General features: G+C 41.2%; 1 non-coding gene across 1 annotated transcript; it reads right to left on the bottom strand.

Annotated features, from left to right (window-relative positions):
- Positions 1-654: 654 nt before the first annotated feature.
- On the bottom strand, positions 655-726 carry trnat-ugu (transfer RNA threonine (anticodon UGU)). The gene has a single exon. It is a non-coding gene; the product is annotated as a tRNA-Thr (tRNA).
- Positions 727-24,064: the final 23,338 nt, after the last annotated feature.

The raw sequence follows: 24,064 nt of genomic DNA, 5'->3' as shown, positions 1-24,064 counted from the left end.
ACTGCTTGTACCTGTCATGTGACAAGTCTTCCAAGCTTGGAAGATTGTAGGAGCCCATCACCACGACTAAAGTGACTGTGTCTTTCTCGTGAGCTGATGATACCAAATGATGATTTTCTGACAATAGATAGACATAATTGTTTTAATTGTGTTTTTTATGTTTATGCATTTGGCAGAAGCTTTTATCCAAAGTGACTTACAAATGAGGATATAACATTACAGCTAACATCAAAGCTAACAAAAAGCTACATAGAAGGAAAACCACGAGCCAGGCTCTGCCAGAGGTGACAGTGTAGAAACAGAGTGCAGGCATAGAGGGAAGTACAGAAATAGAAAGTGCAGTATGGGGGTTTGGGGAAGTACAGGATAGGAGATGCTCTCTGAAGAGCTGGGTCTGCGAGAGTTTCTTGAAGATAGACAGTTGTTCTTGTAGTGCTCGGTAGGTCATTCCACCATCGTGGAACGGCACATGAAAAGAGTCTCGTGCGTGGGCACTAGTAGACAACAATCCTTTGACAACTGGAGTGACGTAAGCCTTTGCAAGAGCATGCTGTGTATTCAGTTAATGGGAAACTTATACTCAACTTCAGACTTTGTAGTGTCAAAGTCTTAATATACATTAACTGTGTATTCTAGGTCAGAGCTGAAGCATCTAGGCATGGATGTGGATTGAACCCATGATCTTTGGTTTACAAGACCAATGCCTTACCACTTGGCCACCATGCCATGTATTCACAATTTGTTTGTTTGTTTGTTCCGACTAGGCATGAAATCACCTACATAGAGAAGCTGTCTCAGAATTTTGTTAAATGATTACAAAACGACTGCTGAATCAAATTTAACAAGTGACAAACTTGGAGGTAGGAAGACTTAGGTGGTAAAACCACAGAACAACTGTTAACCGAAGTAACCAAACTTGACAACTATAATTCAACCCAACCACTGCTTCAAAGTACTCTGACGTGTCATTTTAGGATTCAGTCCTTGTTACTTGATGGTTTTACATATTACAAACTGCTCGAATAAGGTTAGTGGAACATCATGGTGCACACGTATTTGCGCTCATTTTACTGAAAGAAATTTCTTTGAAAAGCATGATAAGTGGCACAAGAAAAAAGTTATGGAATTTGCGTTCATCAGCATGAATATAAAGTTTTCTTTTTCATGACTATATGCATAATACACCATGCATTATGTGTAAGCAATGCCTTTCGTAAAAGAGATGCTTCATTAGCTGTCCTTCTTAAGTTTTCTGAAACTTATGTTGAGGGGGGTTTTTCAATTGTGAAGTGACTAAATTAAGGCAATTTAGGAACATGCAAGTAGTATAATTCAGAATGATGGTAATATTGGGAGTCTCTTATTGTCAGGTTGGTTCATATGGAGCAGAGAGACTAAAATCGGCAGCATTACATGAAGAAATTACCAAGACTTTGATCAAATTATTTATTGAAAGCTGGATTTCGATTCACTGATGCAAATCGAAATGTTCCCATTGACTGGTTTGAAGCACATATGTGAGGCTGTGTAATATTGCCACAGGGTGCTGATATAGGATCCATTGCAGTTGAGTTGTAGTTGTCCTAACTGGAACCAAACCTTGAGAAGCAAAAATGGAAAAACACACAAACAAAACTGCAGTGTACAGTGCAAGAGGAAAATGGTGACACCTCTTCTCCCATAATGACTTTAATCTCTGGAAATTTCTGTGATGTGTAATGTGAGTTTATTGTTTACCAGCAGGTCAGACTGGAAACAGCTGGTGAGTCACAACATTTTTAATTCTGCCAAGCCAGACATGACTCTCGAAGTTGTTTCCTTGCCTTCTCGTGCACATCAAGTCTTTTTCAAAACAGGCGAAACTCACGCCAAATGAACATATAAACCTTTTCACACATTAGTGGAAGCTTGACTGTGTTTTTTTTATGCACTATTTCTTATTCCCACCATCTGACTGCGGATCAGAAACAACGATGATAAATAAAAACTTCTAAACTTGGTGTTTTGGACCAGCAGTCAAAAAGGACTTTCTGTCCGATTTGTCGGTGAAGCACAGCTTTTTGCTTTTGACATTCCTTTTGGTCCTGCTCAAATATCCTACCACTCACACATTTTCAGGACTTACTGACTGTATTTAATGACATTCAGATGATATAAAGACTTTGTCACAAGGTTCCTATGTCGGGCCAAACTCAGACCTTGGCTGCGGTCATCCCATGGAGGCCAACCGACAAAAGAAGGCCCGGTGACTCAAGTAACCACTGTCATAGAAATTCAATAAGTCTAGCTCCAACTGTTTTAGCTCCGTTTTCAATGCCTCATTGCCAACAGATTGTAGAGTTATGGCCAGGAAAATACTCATAGGTTGAAGTTGCATCCAACCATTTTAGAGTGCAGAACTTTTAATGAGGGGTCAAACTCTTTAATACGCTACTTCTGCTGTCATAAATTATTAATCCAGAGGATTTTGTTACTGGGTTAGTAAAAGAAATAGCAGTGGCAAGAAAGCAACATGTACAAGTGTTATTAGTCTTTAAAAATGTCTATGTTATTATAAAACTTGCTTGTCTTTGTCTGTCTTCTAACTGACACATATCACTTGAGTTCTAAAGCATGTCTAGACGCTAAGTAGGAACCTTTTAGCTTTATTTTTTTAACCCATTATCATGTCCTCAGGCTGCTAATGAAAATATGCTCATGTTACCTTTCATTTGTAATGAGATAGATGACAAATCCAAGAAAACCAAAGGAAAATTAAAATCCAGTTGTTTTTTTTCTTCAGGACCTTATCAGATGAGCTCTAAAAGGCTAGGATCCTTTGAGAGTGTGGGAGGTATGTAAGGATTTTGCTTTCTCTCAGTTTGTCTGCGTGATACAGCGTAGGGTGTGTGCCTGCATGTGAGAGTGTGTGTGCATGAGTGACTGAATGTATGACTGGTTTTATCATCAGATTTCTTAAATGCTCCACTCTTACTGTGATGATGTCATGGCCAAAATCCCAACCAACCCAGCAACATCTGGCCAATCCCAACTCAACACTAGCTATCACCATCATCATAATCATCATCATTTCATGTCATCAGTATTGTTTGGACCCCACACTCATGGAGGTATTGCAGCTCTGCTGCAACAAGGTTTGATGTAGGAGTGGAAAGATGAAGGATGAAATACAGAAGAATCCTACAGCTTTAAATCTCCTGACAAAGGAAACTATGGTGACTGAGCAAACGACTGCAACTAGCACTAAAATATGTTGATACTGCACCTGTGGGAGTAAAAGTGTATTGAAGCCCAGTTTTTCTGAGGTCAGGGTGTCAGTCAGTTGAAATATATTTTCAGACGTATTTTCAAGAGGCATGCTAACTTTAGCAACGGATAATTCTCATTGAATCCCTCTGATTGCCTATTGTAGTGTACAGCTTGTCCGTATATGGCACCCCAAAGTTGTTCATATGAAGCAGGTTGAAAGCTGAGTGAATTAAATGATTGTCCCAACTCAATTTATAATCAATTTCTTTTTCGTTACTTCCTGTCATGTCCCCAAAGAGGTCTATTTTTAATTTTTGTCGCCACCCTCTCGCCTTTCATCCTTTCATCATCTTGAGCTAAAAAGCCCAACAACTACTGGTTGGCTTCTGTTAGCTAGAGCACTGGCAGTAACAATGTACTTAACGTTTCCAACTGTAATATGTCATATTAGTGTGGAAACACCTGCTTTCGGTCTTTCTCTATGGTTTATTAATGGTCATCATTCACATGGTTGAGAACATCAGCCGTATTACCTAATGCACTGGGTGCTGTAAGCGCTGTTTCAGCCAGAAAAGCACAATTAATGCAAATGTTACAAAAACATCAAGCACCACTTAAAAGAAAAACAGACACATTGAAACTGCCTAATGTTTATGTATGAACATTATTATGCACTTTCCATGTAGAGTCCTTCGATTGCTACTCTTGAGGTGTAGCGGCGTCATTTTCTCAGTAGCGACACCTACTGTTTCAGATGAAAACATTACTGAGTGGACCTAAGGCACCAGCAGAGAACAGAGATGTTGCTGTGTTGGTATCATAATTCACCAGCACAATGCCAATCTAATGTGACGCTTTCACACTACCCAAACATTCCCAGGTCGGCTCACAGGCATTACTGTACAGCACCTAACTTAACTGCAGACAAAAGCATCCTGAAATAACCGTCTTCGCTTTCAGGACTTTTTATTTATGTCTAAAGCTTGTACAACATTGGAGAAAAGGGTGTTTGAATGAACTGTTTACTCCATTTAGAACCCATTTGCAAAAGCACCTGAATCTTATAGAGCAGGTTTCATGATTTATTCTCAGACATTTTACAGTAACTGGCATGGAGGCAGGCCCATCTGGCTGCAAAAGTGACTGACCATCACTACAGGGACGAAATACTCACTCAATACTGCACATCAGCAAGTAAAGTGCACAAAGCTGATAAAGTGACCATAAGCTGGTACAGTGGGATACATTTTCATCACACAGGGACATGTTTTTCATTGATTTGGAAATGAAAAAGTAATTGTAAATTTGCACTGAAGATCATAAATTTGTTAATCAATTAACTGTGGCTTTATGAGACTTCAGGCTTAACGGAAGTGTATTTTCTTTCCTCCAGATGGCACATGGTTATCCCACCTCCCAACCAATATCAACTGGGATAAACTCCAGCCCTCAATGACCCTCTACGGAATAAAGCAGGTATAATTAATGTATGGATGGAGAATGTTTAATTGATATATTTAATTCATATAATTATGTATTATGTATACTGTCATAAAATATTGGCCTGCTTTTTTAAGTTGTAATTTTTGATGGCTGTAAAACATCACTTGATAAAAGAAGAGAAAATATTAAAAGATAAGAAAGATCAGCGGAAGACATGAATAAATCAGCAATACTGTTCTCTGCTTTGATATATCAGTACGTTACGCATCCAATATGTGGAGAACTCTTTTACATTCTTTCCATCAGAGGCCTTTAACCCATGTCACAAACTTTAAAACTGTGCGATGGTTAAGAGTTCTTGCAGGGCTGTTAGATTCCAACAATTACCTCTGTTGGATGTGTGTCACTGTGTGTGCCTGTGTCAAAGTCAAACACACAGGTGTCGTGTAAGCACTTTGACCAGACTCATGGCACAGTGAATACCTATAAAACTGAAGGTGAAAATTCATTTTTTCCTACCTCGTAGTTTTGTCCTGGTTTCTCCATTATGGAGCTTATCAGAAGCAGCGCACAGAAAATATGACACACACTTTCTCGTGTTTCCTCTCGAACACATGCACACAAACCACAAGCCCTGACAGACTTATAAGTGTCTGTACCTAAGTGTTAAAACATAAAGCAGCTCCCAGGATGGACCGAAAGGGGAGAAAATGACACATAACGCCACAAAGATCCAAAAGAAGACACAAAGCTGGAGTTCAGGCCCAAATGACCCGGTATTATACAACTCATATTACTGCCATCAACTGCTATGATAACCTGCAGCTTCTACCTTCCAGCTACACTCTCACAGCATACTTCACTTTGTCTTTGATGCAAACTTGTAAACAAAGTGGTCACTTTTTAAAGATGGCCATTGACTCTAGATCATGTTCAGTATGTTCTCTAAATGGCATTTAAGTAAAAAACAGTTATTCAAGTCCCAATCCAGCAGCAATTAGTCCCATAAACGCTTATTTGCATTCCTCAAATTCCTAACCTAATTAAAATGTTCTTGGAATAAAATTCTACATATTTTCTACATATTGTCTTCCAGCAAATGACACTGGCCTTCCTTATTTTATCTTTTAAATCGTTATTTAAACCATTCTTTTGAAAAAGCTTTTACATCGAGACAAAGAAGCTAAATTACAGAAGGTCATATGCAAGTGGAATTATCGTAACGGTATCATCCTGTTGCTAACAACAGTACTAAGAAAGCACTGCTCACAGGCTTGCCAAAGCCACAGCTGCTAGCAGCTTGGGTTGCCGTCTTAGCAGATACAGCTATTAGGCAGCCGCTAGCAGTTGGCATTTTAGCATCTTGGCCGGGCCTTCCTACCTGCGAGGTTGCCACTAGCAACTGCCAGCAGACCTAGCTACAGATGCTAGCAGCTGTGGCTAGGAGCAGCTACATCTGCTAACAGGCAGTGCTAGTCTAGCAGTCCATTTCTAATATTGATGAATGTATAAAGTGAATACATTACCATACATTATTGATGCTTCCACATGCATGTGACTTATGTTATTTAGTATGTTTGTGTGTTGACAGTCACATCTGTAGCAACTAGGGAAGCAACTGTCCACATAGGTTGCCCTAACTTCTCATTTGATCAGTTCTTCAGAATGCATGCATATTAGCTAAAAAGCCCCATTCTGCAAATTGTCACGACTGATTCCTCAAATGTTCTATATGGAATATATGGGCTGCCTGACCTAGCTTTTCTGTGACCATTGGTCGTACTCTACAGATTCAAAGCAGAACTCCCTAGCATTGATAGATTGACTGATTTTTAGCCTACGGTGCCTTGAAATCGACCCTAGAAGCACACTTTTGTGCAAAGTCCTTCCTACTGTCTATGTAGCACAAACTTTAAAGTGGTATCACTCAACTCATCTAACTTTCGTTTGACAAGCTGCTAAACTACTCCTCCATCCCGTTGACAAATGCAGAGAAATGTATCCGACTCTGTTGAAGGTAGTTTCTGCTTGGAGAAGAATGCACATAGACATTCTGTGTAATTATTGGAAAACAAAAGTTCACAAAATAAACAAATTTGAAGTTGGTACAACTACAAAGTGGAAATCATCACGTCGGCCGAACCACATGAAACAATAACTATTAAGTCATTCTCCTGGCCTCTTAAAATCCATAATATGTTGAGTCTGATGATTGTTTCCTTACTGGGTAGAGACTTGCTGAAATGTGCTGACAATCAAAATAGCATTTGGTTTATTTTCCCTCCTCATGGTTACCCTGTATACATGAACATAAAACATGAAATGCAACTCATGGCACCGGCCTCAAAATCCTGCCAAGCAATGACTGTGTGTGTGTGTGTGAGCTTGTGCTATTACCGTACTGGGCTTCAGATTTATCTTGATTGTTTCCTTCCACGTCTCTTCAAAAAGTTTTCATGTTTCTTGAGGGTGAAACTTTATGTTGACTGTGGTTTCGGGGTTTGGTTATTTTTGCAAGCAAATGCGGAGGAAATATCCCAAACATTTTAACGGCCTCTCTTCAAAGGAGTTCAACTCTCTGTTGAATTTAATTAACAGACAGAATTGAGATTGGCCTTAAATAGATTGGCTTTTTACTGCGGTTTTTAAAACTAAAACATAAAAACCACATTTAGCAGTCATCAAGTCCACGAATCACCACCCTGGTTTATTTAAGTACAAAATTAGGTTAAAATGGGAGGAAATCTTGATAAATAGTGAGATGTTTCTGGGATAAAGTTGACTTGACATCACGGGATCAAATTCAAGATTCTGCATATAGTTTTTAAGTGCTTAGATCATAACAATGAATATGTTAATATTATCTTATACGTTAGAATATTATATTAATACATATACTATAGCTCCTAGGGCAGTACATGCAATTGTCTTCAAAGTATTTGCTCACATTTTGAGTCTTTTTTTGCATCTTTTTATCTCTTTATCACATATACTGTTTCAAAGTAATTACACACATTTTGTATCTTTTTTTAAACTGAACTAAAATATAAACTTTTATAAGCCTTTGAGGAAAAAAAAAACGTTTTTCTTCTTTTTTAAATACTGTTTTAAGTTCCAACTCTCTTTAAATTGCTGATTTAACTTTACAGTTAAAAGAAGATTTTTCCAACAGAAAAAAAAACAGACTTACCAAATCTGTAAATACATGGGAGATGTGTGTATACATTGTAGGATACGACAGCCAAGCATCTGCACCTTGTTCACCTTCCATCTGCCAACATGAAAAAGAGCTCCACCCTGAGGCCAGTTTCAGAATTGCACAGCCTTTTCCCCAAAAGAGGAGAGGCAAAAAAGAAGGGAGTGATCCAGATGTGAGGGAGTAGAATGGAGAGGTTGTGAGGGCAGGTAAAGTGACAGCACTAGTGCGTGTGTGTGATGTCTTCATTGGTCCGGTTTGTGTGTGTGTGTCCTGGTGTGTGTATACGTGTAAGATGTCTTCATGTTGGTCCCAGTGAGCTGTAGATTTTAACAGAGCATGGATCACAATTACTGTTCCACAGGGGGAGAACAGCGAAAAGGGACCTGAAAGCTCTCTCAGTCTCCTACATACACACATCAGAGACAGCCGTGCACACACACACACACACAGAAAAATATACATCTGCTTTGTTCCTTTAGCCTAGCAGCTGAATTTCCCATCAGAACTTTTACATCGTAAAGCCCCATCATCATCATGGCCTCTCGTTGGTTTCCTCCTTTGTTCTTCTGCCTTGCTCCCCATTCCTTCATCCGTAGGTCACACACTATTCTCTTTATTAAATGGAAAAGAATGGTGTTTACTTCCATTTTTAAAACTAAGCTGCTTGGGGCACACTAGTCACTGCAAATATAACTTTGTGACAACAGAAGATTTTCAACAGATTTCAGAGTGTGTGTGTGTGTGTGTGTGTGTGTGTATGCGTGTGTGCGTGTGTGTGCGCGCGCGCGCGCGCGTCGGCAGGCCTCAGCAGTCAGACCGACAGCTATTTGTCGCCTCAAGGTTCCAAGAACAAAGGCGTTAAAATTTTCATTCTTCAACACGCAGCGCTCGCTAAAAGAAGATTGCAGCGGTGTAAGTGTGTGTCGGCTGCTTATGGCGGCGAGTGGAAACGAACGGAATAAGACACAATCCTTTTTCAGAGCCCGAGCTTCATTAGAGGCCTTGCACATGGTTGTTAAGGGTATGACAAAGTGTCACAGAGGTGACGGCAGTGATGACTAAAGCAGAAGTCGCATCGGTTGCTGACATGAGGACACACACGCATGAAATGAGCCACCCCGCAGGCAACATCTTGCCAGCTCATTACATTCACTTTGACGGTGGCCTTTAACACCCAACACCACCTAGAGAGCCGTACGGCCCCCCACATTGCCATATCATCTCTCTCTTACACACACACACACCAGAAAAAATGAGAAAATGTTCACAATGTTTTGGGAATCGAGTTAGCTGATATCATGGACTGAATGTGCTTACAGTGTTATGAATGTGTCACATGGTCTAATTAGAGTCGCTCATACACAACAGGCCTTCGTTTGGTCTCATCAAGCCGTTTGTTAACGGATGACGCAATCTGCAGTTGAAGGTCTTGTGTGTAACATGGTTATCACTCTAGCATGCCACTGTCCTGGGTCACAGATCAGAGGTTACAGGTCAGCGTTTGGCCCCACTGACATTCTGCTGATTGCTCCTTCAGCCAATCATCAATCAGCTTTCTCTGTCAGGCCGCGTAACAGCAACGAGCAGCTCTGTCAGCAGTTGGTTGAAGCAGAGGAGAGCACTTTAGCGCGCGTTAGCGTGTGCATGTGGGTGTGCGCGCATTCCAGCCTTCGAAGTGCCGCGAGGGTCAGAGGTGAGCCGCATGCAGCCCCTCATCAGCCCTCCTGGGGGGGCTAGTCTCACTGATAAACACAGACACGCACAAGGACGCGCACACTTGTCGACCACTCATTCTATTTAAGTGACACGAGTGAGTGTGACGATGGAGCGGTGGTAACATGAATCCACGTGGGCGCACAAAGACAAGAAGTGAGGGCTTGCAGTTTGACACACTGGACTGCGTTGACAGTAAACAACAGTGGGTTCAGAAGCAAAAGGCAGTTCTACTCAATCAAATCTCTTCAAACATCGAAAAGGAAAACACAATTTCTGTATCATCTAATTCTGATTATTCAGTTATGTCTATCAGTAAGATTGGTTGCCACATTTTAATCACTATCTTCTATGTAAAGCTCAACATTACTGGAAATTAGGCATTCTCTTTAATTCTTGGTTTATGTCATTGAGCGACTAAAGAATGTGAAAAAGTCCACATGCGCCCTACTTTCTCTTTCTCACTTTCTCTGCTTTCGTCCTGCATTTGGCTGAGAACACACCCATACTATAGCTCTCTGTCACACACCCACATGTAGCAGGCTCCCCTCTGCTCTGCTTTAAAGCGTTGCCTATCCAAACAGGAAAGTGGCCTCTGCCCCGGCAGCAGTGGAGGGCACAGCAGTGGAGATTTCATTAGTCACAGCTAACAGGCAAATTATCCGCTTCAGCGCACCTGTAAAACTTTACTGTGTGTCAATCTCACACAATCACACACACACACAGCTTATAGGTGTGTGTGGGTGGGTGGGTGTGTGGACCTGTGGGCTTGAGGGTGGCTGAAAACTGGTGGGTGTGGCACAGAATTAATTGTTACTGGGTTAACTGTGTGTCAATCAAGCATTTGCGTGCATGTGTACATTTTGCATGCGATGATACGACTGGCAATGAGAAGTCGGAAAACTTGTAGTTAAGCAGGTGGAAGGGGTTAATTCAATTTCATTACTTTTAGTTTTATCTATTTTGCGATTGTGCATTTATTTTTAAACAAATGAATAGTGTCCTCTAACAGCAGCAAAAAGCCAAAAGAGAGAGAGAACGCGACTCTAAGAAAGTGTTACACGGACTGTTAAAAGACAATAGATTTATACTTTTTTTTTGGACAAAGGACAAAGAAGGATATTTGTGCAAAACTGCAGTGTAGATTTAGCCACATCAAGTGCAGGATGGGGTGCAGGGACTTTCTGAAGATCAGCAGCAGGTGAGCCGTGATCCTGCTCTGACATTTAACATATACTGCCATTTAATGTATGTCTTACAGGTACACGCTTATATGTGGATGTGTCAGAGTGAGGCATTTTCTTCCCTCTGGATCCAACACACAGTGACATATGGCTTGCTCTATCATTCCTCTTTCTTTTGTTGATCACAGTGCAAATCCCTAACTGTTGAAAAAAAGAATAAATATTCAAGCCAAATGGTCACAGAAGAATAATGGGTTTTTTTTCAGTTTTAAAGAGGATTTTCATCTTGTGGTAAGCCCTCTAAGGTCCTGCTCCTGGTCAAGTTTTTCCTAGATAGCTGACGAGGAAATATATATACGCCTACATCCTCGAGAGCGGAGAGAATTCCTGACTTGCTGTGCAGACGTAAAGATAAAGAATATTCTTCAGCATTAAAATGACTTTCCAGTCATCCTCGAGACTTGCAGCATGTTGCTAATCGCAGATTAAACCCAACTATTGATTTTGATTGTTTTTCTCGTAGATTATTGATTATTACTGTTTTTTTTATGTCACCTGCATGGTCACATTTTCTGTTGTTTCAGTTTAAGTCCACAGCCTCCATTTTCAGAAAATTTGGGAAAAATTTCTTGATTGCAATTTCCTCTCTCCACCTTTTTTAGTGCTTTGCTAGCATTAAATTTCAAGTGTGTTTATGTTTTCTAAATGCAATAAAGTTGTGGTGAAGACACTGAAAATCCTTTCTGTGGACTTGTGCGGAGACCATCTGACTCACCTAATAATGCCCATGTGAAGTTTGTTCAAGCTTTGGCACGTGGCCAATAGCTCAGCAAGAAGTTTCAAAGTTTTGTCTTAACGTGTTGTGTTTCCATGTAACAGGCAGTGAAATGGCGTCCATGACAGTAACAGTTGTGGAGGGAATGAATTTTAGCCCAAATCATGATTGCCTTTTTAACTTTTTTTAACTTGTAGTATTCGTGTTGTCCAAACCCAATCAGGAAGTGGCAAAAAATGTTTTAGCAAAGTGTTCTCACGTTGTTGTGAAGGTTAGAGGACAGTTAGAGGACTTGTTGCTTGTATCGTTTAAATTAAGGTTCAAAGGTATTAACAAGGGCTGTGCGGATGATTAGCACCGTCTCCTCACAGCAAGATGATTCCTGGTTCGAATCCTGGTTGGGGCCTTTCTGTATGGAGTTTGTATGTTCTCTCTGGGTACTCTGGCTTCCTACCATCCAAAAACATGCATGTTAGGTTAATTGGTGACTCCAAACTTTCCCTAGTGAGCATGCATGGTTGTGTGTGGACTGGTGACCTGTCCAGGGTGTATCCTGCCTCTCGCCCAATGACAGCTGGGATAGACTCCAGACACCCACACCTAACTTCTTTTAATCATGAATTAAAGTAGACATGACATCCTTCTGTCCAAGATACATGCAGTGGTGAAGTGGCCAATTACTTTTAAACTTGTCCAGTTTGACCAGTCTTTATGTTTTACATAATTCTTTCAAGAGCCACATGAACTTATTCAAATAAAAGCTGTGAGTTGGAGCTTCGATAGAGCATGCGTTATCTTATTTCAAACTGAATGCAGTGCAGAGTCTTTAATTACAGTGCGTTTTTTATCATCTGACTTCATGCCATTCGACATTTTCAGTTGTGAAGGATGAGGATGAGAAAAAGAGTGAAATAGACTGAAATATTCCAAAGCTCTATACCTGCTGTTGGAAAGTTTAGGGTTTCTGTGTTTAAAATAACCTAAAACAGAGAAAAATGCAGGGAGGCTACTGTTTTGTGTGCGCGCACATGCAAATGTGTGAAGAGGCTTTGAGGTTAAGGGAAATTCTCACCATTTTACGGCAAGCGCCAAAAACCCGCATCCTGCCCCATGAATAGAGCCAGCGACACACACAAAAAGCTCACACACAGACACCGGCACCCCCTGTCTGGCAGCCTCTTTGTAGCCATGTTGTGATTGTATCAAATGTGGAGCAATAGAGGTTTGAAGTATGGGGATGTTGGTAGGGGCATGTGTGAATTTGTAATGTGCTTATGCTGGAACCGCAAAGACAGGAGATAGGGGCTCCAAAGCTGTGTTATACTCCCACGCACTCACACAAACACACACTCGCGCGCTGTAGGGAGTGGAACTCTAGCTCCCTGAACTCTTTTCATCCTACTGAAGGTGGAAGTGAGTGCAGGGTTTCCTGGAGTCACAGTGAGATACAGCACTTTATATCCTCTGCGAAACTGCTGCGTGTGTGTGTCTATCTTCACTTGCATCAGTCTTAGAATGTACAGTGTTGAGGTGAGCTATCAGTGTGTGATCTCTTTGGCTCTATGTATAGCATATCAGTTTAAATTAGTTTCATTAGGCCATACCGTTATTAGAGCGGCTCTTCAGGGCCGAGGGCATACAGGTGTTCTTAACATTTACTTTGCCATATTGTTCCTGGGTTGCTGATTTGAAATCATGACTGTAGTCATTCTGAATATACTGTTCCTGCTAAAACACTTCAGCTGCTTTTAGGATTACATTGTTGAGCCTCCATGTGTGGTGGTGGCCGAGGCCCTGCAGGGTCACCAGAAGCTAAAGGATAAGCAGCAAATGGTGTCACTTCCCTTAACGACAGTTCCCAGGTCAAAGGGGAGCCTTGCTGGGCTGCTGAGCTGAGCTGAGCTGAGGCAACATACCTACAGCACTCTGCACTGGCAGATAAACCACAGTGATTTGTCATACTAGTTTAGTTTTAGTATCACATTTATAGACTACGAAACATATTTCAGTATCACATTATTCTGAATTATTATGTGATATGGTGATTTTAATTTGCGAGTCAAATGAATAGCTATCAACTGAATAAAGATTCAAACTAATTGACTCTCATCGACTGAATGAGAGTCGGTTGAAACTGCTCCTTCATTTTTGTTTTTCTTTTAAAATGAACGTTGTGACACACCTTTTATATTGTGTCCATGGTTCCAAAGCTTTCCTTTTTTTTTTACTAAGACCAAATCTGTCTCTGAAGTCTGAGAAGCAGACTTGCTGACTGTGGTGATTTTGTATGTGCGGTGGACCATGAGACATTCAAAACCACATATAGTATGCTGCTCTATATACACTTGGCATATGGGCGTTCTCCTAAAGATGGGGGAATGCTGCTCATCCGCTTAATGCTCAAATTTATTGTAGGTGTTTTTGTTGGATTATTACCCTGTTGTTCCATTAAATGAAAATAAGTACTATTTCATATTCTTCACATGCTCTTTGGAATTTATTGGGTGTTTTCTCAGTTAAAGTTTTAACAATCAAGTGCTTTACAATGTTCCATTTTTAGCCAGTCAGCACTTTGAATGCACAAAGGAGGACCAGCAGGCTCTGCTGCTTTGTCTTGTACAGTAGCTGCACTGTTCAGTGAAAAGGAGCAGAGACAATTAAGAACCTGGTGGCCAAGAAAAATCATGACCACGTATTTAATTGATACCAGTCTTTTTTTTCTCATATAACTGTAAAAATAAAGGAGATTTTTGTCTTTGTTTGCTATCATTAGCTAGCTAGCGTCCTATTAGCTTCTTTGCGCTACACTGCAGCTAACACAAAAAGTGGCAAGCACAATGGTTGCTTTTTTTCAGATCAAATTAGATCAAAAAGACATATTTTGAGATGAGGTCTTAAATGTATGTCTCATATAGTTTTTTTTTTTTAACAGAGCTCTGCTGCTCATTCAAAACAAATTTGTCCTAAACATCATTTATAAAGGAGGCATGACACTGAAATGCAGGGATTCAGTCAATAGTCCAAAAGTTAGAAAGATTCGGTTTTTGCATTTATTAGTCATTTATGTTAGTTTAATTAAATAGTTGTCTTCATACAGTTAAGCTAGTTGGAAATGGCAGGTCTTCTCAGTTTTTCTTTCAAGAATCACAGGTTTTCTAACTTGTCCATCAGTCATTGCATATGTATCAACTTGTGTTACTGAGTTTTTATTTTGGGTCTGCATTTTAAGTATAGTACTGATAAGTATTTGTTTTCTGAGTAACAAATAAGCAAGACATCAGACATATTAAACTGGAGAATCTCACAGGAGCCCATTCCTTTTTTCAATTTTTTTTCTTCTTTTTTTATCAGACTGGTCATCAATTGCAAACATTTGCATTACAAACATACCGATGCAGATCTAAATTAATTCTACTGTCAAATCCAGCTAACTTTGTTGCATATTAAATCATCAACAGTATATGTAGGAACCACAAATGAACATCCCTAAATTGAAGAGCTATGCTTGAACTATTCAATTATTCAAGTCACAGTGACTTGATCATTTGTTCATGGTGGGAAACAGGACTTCATGATGCAATTGGTACCCATGAGATGTAGATCAGTAAAGCATTAATTACAGTGAGTATATGATTTGTGCTTATGGTACACAGTGAAGAAAACATAATGAAGAAAACCATCTGTGTAAGGCTCCTTTGTATGCAGTACCTATGATGTGTGTCTTACAAGTGTTGCACCTTTTCTCAGCATCCACAAATGATAGGATATTTCACTGTTTATAGTACACAATAATATCCAGCTTACTTGGGCCCCTCTATTCATTCTCATAGCCTGGATACGGCACATCATACAGATGATGTCCTGACGCTCAGTGCGGTCGTGGTAGCATGGGGGTACCTACTTGCAAAGTGCCATTACTGGACAGCTTGGTAGGGAAGAGAAAAGTGCTTACACACTTGCACCACCCTCCACACATAACTGCCGGTTCTGGCTCCCGTCTCCCTCTGCTTCTTCATATAATATATCAAAGCATCTCTGGGTGTCTCTGGATCTCAAAATCCGCCTTCACTTCCTGAGCCAAAATACTCTCTTTATCTCGTGCTCTCTCTCCCTCTGACACCCACACACACACACACACACACACACACACAGACCACGCATGGTGATGAAGGATGGTAAATCTCCCCTCTCCGGTCTCCAGCTGATTTACACACACCATCTTTGACAAAAGCACCTGGAATAACACCTCAAACACATATACACACCCTGGCACACACATAAAGAAGTCCAAGTCGCTGCACAGTTGAAGTGCCAAGATAACCATCAAGCAAAAGTCACACAACAGGCGTGTTGTGTTTGACATGACTGCAGTATCTTTATGTTGATTAATGAAAATGATAAGCGGGACGTAAATATATTTTGCCCTTTATTTACGACATCACAACAAAGCCTTTCCTCACCACACTATTACCAGTCCTGGAAAATTTTACGAGTTTACATTAGTCTTTTGACCTTTGTTTCACTTGCTCTTTAACATGACTTCTCTTTGAGCCAAATGCCAGACACAGGGCTTCAGAGGGCAAGTTTGAGCTGGACAGCACAGTGGGAAAAAAAAGATAGAAGGTGAGAAATTGAGTGGGAGCGTATATATTCTTGAACGTGTCGAGGAACGAATGTGACATGAAGCAGACAAACGACATCCGCATCTAAATGTTCGCTCTCGGTGTCTTTGTGCACATGTAAGCAGGAGTGAGTAAAGACGTTCACCGTATCTGAAAAGATAAAGCCCATCCTGGTCCGGAGGAGGAAAGCGAGGAAGAGGAGCTGGAGTCATAAAATGATAAGAGAAAAAACAGTAGAGCCATTCATAGAGCATTAGGGAATATGGAGCTTTGTACAGAGAGGAACATTATGTGTGTATCTTTGAAAGAAAAGAAGCAACAGGAACTTCAGGATCAACCAAAAATAACAGAAAAGGTACCAAAAGCTAATACGTTGGAGAAGTATGAGGCTGTTTGATCTATATGTAGATACATATACAGTGTACAGTGTGCCATGCGTGTGGTCTCGTCCTCTCATCCTGTTTAGAAAAGAGAGAGACCCCTGTTTCCTTTGGCTCTGAACTCTCTGTTGTGACTACATTACAACTCCATCACCACCCCCAACTCCATATGTCTCCCATATTAAACCTTCCTCACAGGCCAAAACTAAGAGTCCACATGAGAAGGGTTAAAGCTTCAAAGTTTGAAACAGTCCCCTTTCTGGCTCTTAATTAAATATGGTTTGGGAAAACACGTGACAAATAGTGATGTTTTGCTATTATTCTACTAGTCCGTAAGTTCTGCTGACTGGGCAGATAAGTTTTACTTTGTTTTCCAAAGTTCCCTGGAACAAAGTTTTAACAAACATTAACCCCACCTTAAAGCAACAACAGAGAGGTTTGTGAAGCGTGTGCTTCTAAATCGTTTTGAAGTACACTGACCTTTGTTAGGTACATTTCCGCTAACTGCACTAGAGCGCCCGAGTGGCTGAGATACTGCAGTTCACGACTTTGGTTTCCAGCCCCGCAACACACAGTTTTGCTTTACGGTCACTAAACATTTTTGTGGACCTCTTTGTTGCTCTTCAACATGAGAACAAATTTGTGTGTATGGCTGTACATGTGCAGGGCTCACATGGAAATTTGTTTTTATGACTGTAATGCTTCATCCCACAACTGTAGGGATAGCCAAAGAGCAAAGAATGTGCCAAATTCAGAGGCGTTATTCTAATAGGCTATATGGACACTTTTTTGTGTTCCAGGTCAGCCGGCTCCATCACCTCTGGTGCCACCAAGTGTCTGTTTGTGGTTTTTCACCTGGTCACTTCAGGATTTCTTCTAACTCACAGTTAGCAATGTTAGTAGTACGATAAAGGATCACGCCATACAGTGGACACAAAAAAAGCTGCAGGGGTTCAGAATGTAAGTTTTAAGCTACATCTCTAAACATGAAGTTAAGCACTTTCTATTACTGTATCGTGCCAGCGCCATGATACAGTCTCCATTTTCATCTTTCACAAACGTCGTGACAACAACGTTGTGAATCTCAATTTCAAACCAGACCACAATGGCAGGGACCGTAACTATGAAGTCAGAATTCTACATATTAATGATGAAAAGCCATAAGTCTTACAGTTTGTGCATAAGGGAAAGTTAACTTGTGGGTTCAATGCATGCTAGGTCATGTAACAAGTTCCTGTTCTTTAGTCAAGGATTCTGCATATTATATGACTATACAATGATACAATGAATCCTGTACAGCTAAAGGATTTTATAGATATTTGATATGAGATTGCCAAAATAATGCATGCATGCCCAAAATCAGGTCACGGTAATGCAATGCTCTCTGATCGTGGCATATAAACTACTTTTCTCTGAGACACACTCCCAAACTTCACAAACAAAACTACAATTGTTACGAAGGAGAAATTATCTTGCTGGTGATGTATATATAGTCTATTATGTGTCTTTAAGTTTGAACTGTCATCTTAAGTTGCATTGCCTGTAATTCAAGAAACCTATTTGTTCATTCATCAGTAAAGAATCGCCTCCCGGTTGTCTCTTTCATTACGCTCTAAATAACAGACAGTACATAAAGATTTTGTACACGCATCATCTTGCACCATCAACTTCTGAGTAGAGCAATGGTCATTTTCCTATCTGTAATGTTAGGCACATTGCATTGTGGGAGTGAAGAATGTAGTAATCAAGGCATGAACATTACTCTTTTCTTCTATTTGGAGTGTTTAGAAGCTCTGTGAAGTAAATACATGAACACTCTTAGACTTGAAACACTTAAATACAATAGCAGGCAGTGAATAGTGTACACCATAGAGTGTACTATGCACACTAAAGAGCGATTGATAGCTGGAGAGTGTGTACAGAACTGCATGCATGATTAATTCATTGTTACAAAATTATTAAACAAGGCTTTCTTTGCAGTGTTTACATATCTTTGTGTATATATGCTTATATACATAAAAGCTTATATCAAAATGTAAAATGTTAACTGACAAAGTTTAGAAATGTTAGTGTTTGCAAAGTTGAGCCCAAAGCACTTCCTGTCTTTATGCTAAGCTAAGCTAGCTATACTAAGTACCTTTGTACTTAATGCAAAGACACGAGCTGTATCAATCTTTTTACTCAAAACTTTACTCTTCAATAGCAAAGCTTTTTCCCAAAGAAGAACAATTTGCTTTCAGATACACAGTAACATATTTGTCTTGCAAACTAACAGGATATATACATACGGGCAGCAAGAGGAAAAAGAGGAAACCTGGAGTGAATTTCTTCTTGTTTATCCAAAATATACAGAGCCCTATTCCCTCCATCCCAGCTGAGCGCTGACAAATCCGCCAGACGCTTATCAAATTAAACCCCCATTAGCAGCATAAACATACAGGCTCACACACACTCGCACAAACAACCCATTACCAGCACAAACATGCATGTGCCTCACTCATGTTTAACTATGCCTCCTGCTCAGTGTGTCACACAGGCTCTTCAAATAATCCTGCACACCGAACTGGACATTTCTCCACACTGAGGTAAACTCCTCTGTATGTCTCCAACTGCCCTGTACAGCATATGCTCCTGACCTGTGCCTTCAACTGTCAGCGCCTGTCACACTGCGCATCCGGAGGCATCGCCCATTTAGCCCCATGACGACACACCTGATGAGACACGGCGCACAGCATGGAGTCCACACTTTAATTCTTTCCATGCACACTTGTTAACTCGTAGGATTTTCTTTGCAGCCACCATAAAGCAGAGCATGTAGGTAACACAATCTCATGAGTCTATGCTCTGTCTGGCAGCTGCTGGAGGGATTTACCTCTTAACGTTGTAATGTAAACCCCAAAAGTAAAAGGTCCATGTAAAATGGACATTTTCATGCATCTCCTTTCCTCTTCCCATGTGGCCCCGAGAGGATTCCTGGCCGGTAGTTAAGGGTGAGAGATTGAGGGAAGTGGAGAGTGAATGGAACGCTCAGAATGCGCTCCATCAGCATAAACCAATCATCAGATGATTTTCAGGTACACCACTGTTTGCGTGAACATGAGTTTATGGTGCATGTCCGGAGAGTTTAGCAGCCAAGTAATGATCTTCCGTGTCAAATAGGAAGGGGCAAGCATATTCAGCACTGGTTCCAGTACAGACTGCCAGTGCTCCCGCAACATATTTCACACATTTCAATTTCACCGCCATGAAATGATTCTCTCAAAGATAATATGGAGCACATCATGGAATATGCGTTTCACTTACCTTTTCCTAAACCTACAGACGCAAGGAAGGCCACGTCTCAGGCTCTTTGTAAATGTACAGTTTGCCAGAATTTCGTTCACACATCATCAGGACTGAGAGTTATTTTGGAGGCCTGTGGAAATACTGCAGAGGTAACTCATGCTTCTGCCTTGGTCTTTTGCTCCGCACTTGGTCTTGTTTGTAAGTTTATGGTCATTTGCTGAAACATGTCAAAGAGCCATTTTGCCTCTGGCAATATTATGTCTTATATTTGGATTATCTTACATATTGTATATGAAAGTACATTACTTTGACTGCTTTACAATCTGGAGACTTTCCATGCTTACCACTGTAAAAAACATCCAGTCATATTTAAGTATGTTCTCTCGTAAAACAGGGATCAAGAAGCCACTTTCATTATTTGTGTGTTCCACAGAGATGCACTCTGTGGCTATTAAATGCACAGAAATGAGTCCAAACAAAAAAACACAGTACTTCTGCTTGCTTTATCCTCCTCTTCGTCTTCCTCTCTGGAATTCTACTCTGTCTCCCTATTCTAATAAATCTGAAGGGGCCTTTTTCACTTTTTACAGGAACAGCAACTCATTAAATGGTTGATTTCAGATGGCAGAGTGTGAATGTTTTGAGTTAACTTTATTGAACTGTGAGTGGGTCTGCGGCCCAAAGAGAAACGGACATCCCCCTGCAGCACATGGCCAGTGGATTTACACCTCTGCATTTAAAGACACCTCTAAACCCAGATGGCCACTGGCCTGCTCTCTCCCCTGGCTGGGACACTGTGATTGTCTCACATACATGCATAAAAACTGTATAAGAAAGACCTTATAAAAGGTTATTTTATTAACTCACTGTACCTGCATGAATATATCCTCCAGCTCTTGATGCCTATACAGCCTGTAAGTTCACGCCTGGTTTATTTCAACCTGCTTAGAACTTCAGCTGAACTTCTGGCTGTTCGTGGCACATAAAGAGGTTGCGTGGCGGTCATACAAAACAAAGTCAAATAAATAAAAGATTCAAACCTTGAATGATTATTTGAGGGGGAGTTTGGGGTTTATTAGACATTTTATTGACATGAAACCCAGTTCAACCACAAGAATCAAGCCAAATGACTTTATTTCTCTATTGTATGATATTGAAATATGGCATTGCTTTCTCTAAGCTCTCCGAGTATGAACTAACAACAATCTGGGGATTAGACAGGGCCTGAAAGACAACTCAGCTTAATTAAGAAGTGTTTAGCGTTTCCGATCCTGCAACTCATACTTGTCCTCCCTTCATCGTATCAGCCAGGGAGAGCTTGGTCCGTCTCCGACACATGACATCACTCCATGAGTATGAGCCATTTCCCATAAACCTCAATGGTCCCCAGGGTTTCCCACCCATGAGATCAGGGAATAGGCATGGCGATTACAACGAAGCAAGACTGCATTTTATCAGCTAAGTTCAGTTTTATCTTTTTTATTTCTGTCTAACCAACAAACAGGTTTCTGTGAGAGCCAACCACGAAGGGCGTCATTTATTTTGCAACCGTTTTGTGCTCATTTCGTGCAGTCTCCATCTCTGTGTATGATATTAATCTGTTTAGACTGTCTCTTCCCCCTCTCTCCGTCTTTGTCTCTCCGTCCCCCTCAGGGCTGAAAGCAGTGAGGCTGTAAGGTCCCTCTCTTCCCACAACTGCTCTCAATCACCCCTGTGACTGCTCGGCTGTCAATCACCCAAACGTCAGACCCACACTGAGCAGATCAAGCCTGCTGGCACACAAACACACTCAGAAAGAAAATGGGGTACGGAGGGGGGGGGGCTGGAGAGATGAAGAGGGGGGTCCTGTCAGCACCTGCTGGGCCTCATTGGAGAATATGTGGAGACACAGATACATCCACACACAGAGATATACACACCGCAGGCCACTGGTGTGTGTAGGTACCACTTTAATTTTGGTCATATTTACCCAGCCTCCCTGGATGTCGCCTCCAGCCATGCTGCCTCGTAGTGTCAGCATGAGCTGCTCTGCCCTTTAACTGAAGACAAACCGCTGGGCGGCTGAGAACCATGTTGCAAAACACACATGTAAGAAATTACATGGAGGCACAAACAAGCAAGCATGTTTGATGAGTAATGAGAAATCTGAGGTCACACGGTTTGACATGTCAGCATGCACCTAAAGTCAGGTATTTTCTATGAAAGACACAATCTCAGAAGTCAACTTAGTTTTTGAAGTCTCTTCATATGAATGCAAAGCCTTCCATTTTTTTTTTATCTGTCTTTCCAAAACCACACACACACACACACACACGCACACACACACACACACACACACACACACGCATACAACCACACACGTAACACATGCAGACATGACGCACGCACGCAAACATACACACAGAGTCCATTAGGATCATGTGTTGGGCCCAAACCACGACCCAGAGTTCTCTTTCATGGCTCCATCATTACATCAATAAGTCTTCACATTAATCTCAGCACAGCAAAGCACACAGGCTATTACCAGACCAGCCCCGCACCACAGAGGCTCACTCAGACGCAGAAGTGAGCAAAATGGTCGTCAGATATTTTCTGGATGCCTAAAAAACACACAAAGCGTGCTTGGTTCATCTCGATTTGCAAGAGATGCGCCCGGCTCTGAGGCCAGTCAAACTGCAGTGGATAAATTACGTATGTTTGAAGGCATGAAACCTTCAACTTTCAATTTTCAATTTTTTTATTTTTTCATGCAGATGCTGATTTAATACACCGCTCAAAATTATGTCTGAAGAGCTGTTTTCAATAATGACTAACTAGAATATTTTGCCAAATTCTTTTCACATCAGTGTAACACAAGATCATACCCTTTTAATGAAGCTCTTGAGAGCAGTTTGAATTAGAAAAAAATAAATAAATCAAGGGAAATTTTCAAGGATTAGCGTATTCCACATTGCTTGTTACTGAGTCAGCCTTTGGTCTGCCTTAAAGGGCACCTGTGAGGAAAAATGTTGGGTTAATAATCGCTAGGACGAGCCGGGGCAACTAAGTTGAGGCTGCCATCACAAACACATCTTCAATCACATTCAAAGCTTTGTTTTTATGCAGTCCAGAGAACGCCGAGCTCTGGCAGAGAGAGAAAGGAGGGGGGCGAGAAGGAGAGAACAAGAAAGAAACTGAGTGGAACTGAGTGGAGGGCTCGTCTGTCTGGACAGGAAACGGGGTACTTTAACCCCTGACCCGGGTCCACTGTTTATCCTCCTGCATATGCCTTAGAACAGGTCCTTTCAGACATGGGTCTGATGGACAGATGGTCTTCGTTGTCATGGCAGCCCATGCAGGTGCGTATGTGTGGGGTTTCCTGCCCCGAGGTGAAGGGTGTAGATGTGGTGGGGTGTTTATTATCCGCAGTGCCAACGGGCAGCAGATTCCTGTTGCTCCCCACGGTCAGGAGGAATGATAGAGGGGGAGGAAGAGAGGGGGAGACTGAGGGAATGTAGGACGAATGGAGAGAGGGAAGGAAAGAGAGTGGTAAGCTGTAAAACTTTAGAGGAGCGTCCACTTTTATCACCCTGGATCTGTTCTTGGACGAAAAAAGCTGTGAAGTATGTTTTTCACTCGTCTCTCGTTCTCTGCCATAATAAAAGAAGAAAAGAATATTGCCTCAGAAAACTCCACTGTTCCCAGAATGGCGGCGTCAGCGCAGATGACCTCAAATATTGTTCCACTGCATTGTTTTATTCTCCTTTCAACATTTCGGACCGCAAACGTGAGAGACGGGAGGAAGACCGGGGGGGTAGCAAAGAGGGGGGTTAAGCAGAAGGGTCAAGGGTCACCCCTGTCAAGTTTCCTCTGAAGGCAAGCTCGCTGCAGACGCGGGTAACAACAAACGTTTGCTCCAACACTCCGTCCGTCTGTCCCTGAAAATTCCGACTTTAGCTCCAGTACAAAGCAAACTCAGAGTAGAAAAACTGTTTTTCGAAACAACAGATTTGGGTCATAATAATATTTCTCAGCCACGGGTGGTATCAGTCTTTGTGTGCCAGAAAAGGCCTGGTGGTTGTTCTATCGTGCCACATAAAGTAAGTTTGCTTTTCAAGGAAATGATGTAAATAATTTACACCAAACCATAACCCCGTTATTCTAACCAGGTAGTTCTGCTGCCTAAACCACACAAAGACATTTCAGTGCCTAAACCTGACTCCAACAGTGAGTTT

The sequence above is a fragment of the Odontesthes bonariensis genome, chromosome 24 (assembly GCF_027942865.1).
Source record: "Odontesthes bonariensis isolate fOdoBon6 chromosome 24, fOdoBon6.hap1, whole genome shotgun sequence".
Taxonomy (NCBI): Eukaryota; Metazoa; Chordata; class Actinopteri; order Atheriniformes; family Atherinopsidae; genus Odontesthes; species Odontesthes bonariensis.
The sequence above is the reverse complement of the archived record's forward strand: the minus strand, read 5'-3'. Positions and strand labels throughout refer to the sequence as shown.